Consider the following 7,198-nt stretch of genomic DNA (forward strand, 5'->3'; position numbering starts at 1 on the left):
TGGTGTTCTCGTCCCTGGGGAAGACCACCTCTCCCAATCCCAACTTTCTTTGGTTGCTTGTAGTTCTTTGTGTAGGGTTGAGGCTTCATATGTTTTTCCTACCCATTTTGGCTTGTCTGTTGGTGGTGTCCTTGTTCAGCTCACATTTAGGCAGTCACGTTAGTGATGCTTTATGGGTGAAGCTTCTGACAGTAGCAGGAGAAACAATCTCATAACGAACTTTCTGATCCTCCAACTCTTAGAGTCTTTCCATCCCCTCTTCCACAGTGTTCCTTGAGCATTAGTGTGGGAGTGATTGGTAGATGTATCCTTTGGGACTGAGCTCCACAACTCAGCATATTGATTGGTTGTGGTTTTCTGTAATGGTCTCTGTCTGTTGCAAAGAAAAGTTTCCCTGATGAAGAGTGAAGACTAAACTCATCTGTAAATATAAAGACAAGTGTCTATAGATTATTGTTAGGAATTATACTGGTTTAGTAGATTAGTGATTGTAGATTCTCCTCCAATAACTAGTTAGTTACTAGTACTAACTAGCTATCTAGTTTTCCAGTGGTTTCCCTATTGTTGATCAGATTTTAAGTTCAATTAAAAAGCTGTTGGTTATTGCCAAGGTGCATAACACTACTACAACCTTAGAGTTATCATATTATAGTTCTTGATGTAAATTTTACCTATTCTTCATGCCCTCCCTTACTCACCATATAATACCTTCCTAGGCTCAGGTTTTTTTGGTTTTTTTTTTTTTATTTTATTCTTTTTTTTTTTATTTTGCAATACAGTTCAATTCTATATATCAGCCATGGATTCCCTTGTTCTCCCCCTCCCGCCCCCCTCACCTTCCCCCCAGTCCCCCCCATTCCCACCTCCTCTAGGGCAAAGCCTCCCCCGCGAACTGAGATCATCCTGGTAGATTCAGTCCAGGCAGGTCCAGTACCCTCCTCCCAGGCCGAGCCAAGCGACCCTGCATAGGCCCCAGGTTTCAAACAGCCAACTCATGCAATGAGCACAGGACCCGGTCCCACTGCCTGGATGCCTCCCAAACAGATCAAGCCAATCAACTGTCTCACCCATTCAGAGGACCTGATCCAGTTGGGGACCCCTCAGCCATTGGTTCATAGTTCATGTGTTTCCATTCGTTTGGCTATTTGTCCCTGTGCTTTATCCAACCTTGGTCTCAACAATTCTCGCTCATATAAACCCTCCTCTTTCTTGATAATTGGACTCCCAGAGCTCCACCTGGGGCCTAGCCATGGATCTCTGCATCCAGATCCCTCAGTTGTTGGATGGGGTTTCTAGCACGACAATCAGGGTGTTTGGCCATCCCATCACCAGAGTAGGTCAGTTCGGGCTGTCTCTCGACCACTGCCAGCTGTCTGTTGTGGGGGTATCTTTGTGGATTTCTGTGGACCTCTCTAGCACTTTGCTTCTTCCTATTCTCATGTGGTCTTCATTTACCATGGTCTCCTATTCCTTGTTCTCCCTCTCTGTTGTTGATCCAGCTGGGATCTCCCGCTCCCCCAAGCTCTCTTTCCCTCAACCCTCGCCCTTCATTACCCCCACTCATGTCCAGGCTGTTCATGTAGATCTCTTCCATTTCTCCGTCATTGGGCGATCCCCGTGTCTTTCTTTGGGTCCTGTTTCCCAGGTAACCTCCCTGGTGATGTGAGTAGCAGTCCAGTCATCCTTGTTCCACATCTAGTATCCTCCTATGAGTGAGTACATACCATGTTTGTCTTTCTGAGTCTGGGTTACCTCACTCAGGATGATTTTTTTTAGATCCATCCATTTGCCTGCAAACCTCGTGATGTCATTGTTTTTCTCTGCTGAGTAGTATTCCATTGTGTATATGTATCACGTTTTGTTTATCCATTCTTCAGTTGAAGGGCATCTAGGTTGTTTCCATGTTCTGGCTATTACAAACAATGCTGATATGAACATAGCTGAACAAGTGTTCTTGTGGTGTGGTTGAGCATTCCTTGGGTATATGCCCAAAAGTGGTATAGCTGGATCTTGGGGGAGATTGATTACCAATTTTCTAAGAAAGCGCCATATTGATTTCCAAAGTGGTTGTACAAGCTTGCATTCCCACCAGCAGTGGAGGAGAGTTCCCCTAGCTCCACATCCTCTCCAGCATAAGGTGTCTTCAGTGTTTTTGATCTTAGCCATTCTGACAGGCGTAAGGTGGTATCTCAGAGTTGTTTTGATTTGCATTTCCCTGATGATTAGGGATGTTGAGCAATTCCTTAAATGTCTTTCAGCCATTTGAATTTCCTCTGTTGAGAATTCTCTGTTTAGTTCTATAGCCCATTTCTTAATTGGACGGTTGGGCATTTTGATGTCTACTTTCTTGAGTTCCTTATATATTCTGGATATCAGTCCTCTGTCAGATGTGGGGTTGGTGAAGACCTTTTCCCATTCTGTAGGCTGTCGCTTTGCCTTGTTGACCGTATCCTTTGCTCTACAAAAGCTTCTCAGTTTCAAGAGGTCCCATTGATTGATTGTTTCTCTCAGTGTCTGTGCTACTGGTGTTCTATTTAGGAAGTGATCTCCTATGCCAATGCGTTCAAGACTACTTCCTACTTTCTCTTCTAGCAGGTTCAGAGTAGCTGAATTTATGTTGAGGTCCTTGATCCGCTTGGACTTAAGTTTTGTGCACGGTGATAGATATGGATCTATTTGCAGCCTTCTACATGTTGATATCCAGTTATGCCAGCACCATTTGTTGAAGATGCTTTCTTTTTCCCATTTTACACTTTTGGCTTCTTTGTCAAAAATTATATGTTCATAGGTGTGTGGATTAATGTCAGGGTCTTCAATTCAATTCCATTGGTTCACATGTCGGTTTTTATGCCAGTACCAAGCTGTTTTTATTACTGTAGCTCTATAGTAGAGCTTGAAGTCAGGGATTGTGATGCCTCCAGAGGTTGTGTTATTGTACAGGATTCTTTTGGCTATCCTGGGTTTTTTGTTTTTCCATATGAAGTTGAGTACTATTCTTTCCAGGTCTGTGAAGAATTGTGTTGGTATTTTGATAGGGATTGCATTGAATCTGTAGATTGCTTTTGGTAAGATTGCCTAGGCTCAGGTTTAAGATAAAGCTAAATAGTTTTAATGGTGCTTCTTTTAATAAAAGCAAAAATGTTAATGATAAATATACTTCAATGAGATACATCAAAACATATATACAAGGCATATCTATAATAAAATATATAATATGTAAAGCATATACACACATATGTATGTATATACATACATACATATATACATTTATATGCAACAATAACAAAAAACCTTGGAATCAAAAACTAAATGGAAATATCCACTTTGAACTACCTTCATTCAAATATTCATAACTAATAATAAAAAATGTGATAAGCATCATCATATTTCTAATATACCCTGCCTAAAAATCTGTTACTCAAATTATTCTTCTAGGAATTCAAAATGCAAACTTACACATAAAATATTTTCATTTCATTTCAAATTTTCAAACTTCCAATTTATTCATGTGAAAAATTTGATCAGCTAATATTTCTCAGGTCAATCAATCACCATGCTCATGAATTTCAGTCAAAATGAGTCACAGCCCCAAATATTGCATTATAATATTTTTACCTGAAAAGAAGCAGGTGGAAAATTGAGAAGATGGGGAGGCATGATCTTCAGTGGATGCCAAAGAACAACTGTGCTGTGTATGCTTCACCTCCACCCATCTACATCTACTCTGCTGTGATTCTGCATCCCAGGATATTGATCCTTGCTGACCCCATCATCTGGGCTTCCTTGCTAACTGACTGGTGTTGGATATACCAATTGGAGGCGATGGAAAGAGAAGTTGAGCCATCTATTCCTCCTCTTGCCAGCTTTATCCTCTATTCCTATGTCCTTCCACTACGACAATTTCAGCCAGGCAGGAACTCCTTTCTCATGGGCTTGGCTGTGACTAGACTAAAACAATGCTGTTCTTTCTCTTGACTTTTCCATCTTTTCAATGGTAACAACTTCCCATCTTTCCATGTCTGGGTGTCTCAATGTTTGTGGCCTTGCTTACACACTTTGAAAGTAATATGCCATTAGAGTCCCTTCATCTGAGCCATCTGGGATAAGGTCTTCCTCCTGATGGCACCAACAGCAATGGAAAGAAAATATGGTCCTTATGCCACTCTTTTGGGTACCTTGAAAGGAGGCCATCACTAAAATCCATCATATAGATTAAAATACCTCATCAAACTCCAAAAGTTAGTATTAAAGATGATAAAAATTTTTTCTTTAAAATACCTATCACTACTTTCCTGTCCATCTCCTAGGCATAAATATGTAGATGACAGACACTTTCACTTTGCCCCATCTACTGTGAGAATGAAGACCATTCTCAGCAATCAGATGTCGACATTCCAGAAAATGTGGACATCACTCTAAAGGGGCGCACAGTCATTGTGAAGGGCCCCCAAGGAACCCTCCGGTGGGACTTCAATCACATCAATGTAGAGCTGAGTCTCCTCGGGAAGAAGAAGAAGAAGAGGCTCCGGGTTGACAAATGGTGGGGTAACAGAAAGGAGCTGGCCACTGTCCGCACCATCTGCAGTCACGTTCAGAACATGATCAAGGGTGTTACACTGGGCTTCTGCTACAAGATGAGGTCTGTGTATGCCCACTTCCCCATCAACGTCGTTATTCAGGAGAATGGGTCTTTGGTTGAAATCTAAAATTTCTTGGGAGAAAAATACATCCGCAGGGTTCAGATGAGGACAGGTGTTGCTTGTTCTCTCTCTCAAGCCCAGAAGGATGAATTAATCCTTGAAGGAAATGATATTGAACTTGTTTCAAATTCAGCGGCTCTGATTCAGCAAGCCATGACAGTTAAAAACAAGGATATCAGAAAGTTTTTGGATGGTATCTATGTGTCTGAAAAGGGAACAGTGAAGCAGGCTAATGAGTAAGACCTCGGTTACCCTGCTCCAGAAACAAGATTCTTCATTTAAGTACGATTTGGGGTGTCTTTTGGGACAATAAAAGACTTGTATTAAAAGAAATGTAGATGACAAAGGGAAACTTAGGATGGCATTCTGACTTGCTCACTTTATCCTACACAGTAGGAGGTAGGATTTTTGCACCATTGTCTACATAGAGTGATGTGTGTGTGTGTGTGTGTGTATGTCCATGTGTGTGTATGTTCATATGTGTGTGTGTTCATGTGTGTGTTGTGTATATGTGTGTGTGTGTGTGTTTATATGTGTAAGTGTACAATATGCTTCATGCAAAACCTCCAAGAATCTAGGGATGACTTGTGTGGTGCAATGAGGAACAAAATTCTGCAGTATTAAAACCTCTTGCACATTTATTTTATATTCCAAAACACTTTTATATCCTTCATATTATTTGGTTTAAGTATTGCATAATTAGGAAATCAGACTGCAACAGTCTGAACGGAGAAGGCAAATTTAAGAAAATAAAGAGAACACTGAGTAATGCTATATTATAAAAAAGTAAATAACATTTGGAGAGTAGTCATACAGGGCAATCTCATCTAATGCAATTGTCCCAATTCTTGTAAAAAATTGACTATAAAGCAATTTTCTTTTAATCAAAACCTATTTTTCCATCACAAAGCTAAAGATGTATTCCCCACAGGAAATATTTTAGGGCTAAGTCTAAATAAAAATCACATTTAACAATGCAACAAACCCCTCTAAAGTCAATTATCTAAAGGAAAAGCCATGGTTTCCTGACAAAACAGTAATTGTACTCAAAGTAATTCAGAAAATACAAATAAAGTCTCCACAGTAACATTCCCTTCAGGCTACATCCACATAGATACAAAATCACCTGGAGAGTCATAAATAGAGAGCAGGAAGACAATTTTTTAGAAGTATGTTCTTATTTAAGTTTAGTTGTGATTATGGGATACCATTTGAAGGATCTTAGGGAGTTCGCATTCAAAATTCTTTCCCATGTGCTATATTTGATGTTTTCTTCTGATTGATTTACTCCTTGGATTACATATTTCCTCTTCCCAGAATCTTCTTTCAAACTAGAAAAATTCTTCAAAAGGATAACATTTTACACCTTAGAAGCTGTGTTCTCCAAATTGTAATCTTTGGCCTACCTACATCAGAATCATCAGGGATGGTCATTAAAAAATGCAAATCCTTGCCCTCACCCTAAAGTTTCTGAATCAGTTTCCTGGGGGATTGGTCTGCAGTCAGAAATCTTAGCAAGTTCCCAGGGGCATGTCAACATTTGAAAACTACTATGTGGTGTGGAAAATGTTGTCCACCTCTTTCCCTCTGCTTCCCGCAGATGAAAGATATTACCCTGACCTGTGTATAGTCTGAACTCTGGTTACCTATGTGTTTCTTATGCTTAGAATATCTCCGAAGACACAATTACAACATCTTCCAGCTGTAAGGGCTTTCCAGTATGTAAAGAATATCTTATTCACTCTATTTTAATCTTTACCAAAATGCTGGAAGGACTCTTTTTTTTGTTGTTTTTTGTTTTTTGTTTTTTGTTTTTTGTTTTTTGTTTTTTTTTGAGACAGGGTTTCTCTGTGTAGCTTTGTGCCTTTCCTGGAACTCACTTGGTAGTCCAGGCTGGCCTCGAACTCACAGAGATCCTCCTGGCTCTGCCTTCCGGGTGCTGGAATTAAAGGCATGCGCCACCACCGCCCGGCCTGGAAGGACTCTTTTTTACATCAATTCTGTTTATGGAAAACAAAAACACAGATTTTCAGAGAAATCAAGTTATTTCTCAAAGTTACATAGAAATCAAACTCAAACCAGAGTGAATGGTAATTCTCATGTTCTAAGTTTTGCTTGCATCACTTGAAAAGTTAAATATCCCTTAATACAGGACAAAGAAAGCATGAATGAGCCATAGACAGAAAACTCAGATAATCAAAAGATGGGCACACAGAATGGGATTAAGATAAAAATCTTATGTTGGACATTTACAATTCTAAGTAAATTACCCTGACTCTCCACAGTGCAGTTGGACCATAATACAATAAAAACACTTGACTCTCATCAAAGGCTAACAGAACAATGGTTGTGCTCAGTCATCTGATTTTATACTGAGCACTTAGGATCTCTTCTCAATCTAATGTGGAGTTTTATAGTTCCACTACAGACAGAGCATGGTGACATTGGGTATATTTGTGCTCATGAAAACATAATCTTCTCAGTCTAATTTGTATTTA

General features: G+C 39.8%; 1 pseudogene; it reads left to right on the forward strand.

Moving 5' to 3' along the window:
* The first annotated feature begins 4,359 nt into the window (after window positions 1-4,359).
* On the forward strand, window positions 4,360-5,015 carry LOC131905028 (large ribosomal subunit protein uL6-like; annotated as a pseudogene).
* Window positions 5,016-7,198: the final 2,183 nt, after the last annotated feature.

This window comes from Peromyscus eremicus, chromosome 2, assembly GCF_949786415.1.
Source record: "Peromyscus eremicus chromosome 2, PerEre_H2_v1, whole genome shotgun sequence".
NCBI lineage: Eukaryota > Metazoa > Chordata > Mammalia > Rodentia > Cricetidae > Peromyscus > Peromyscus eremicus.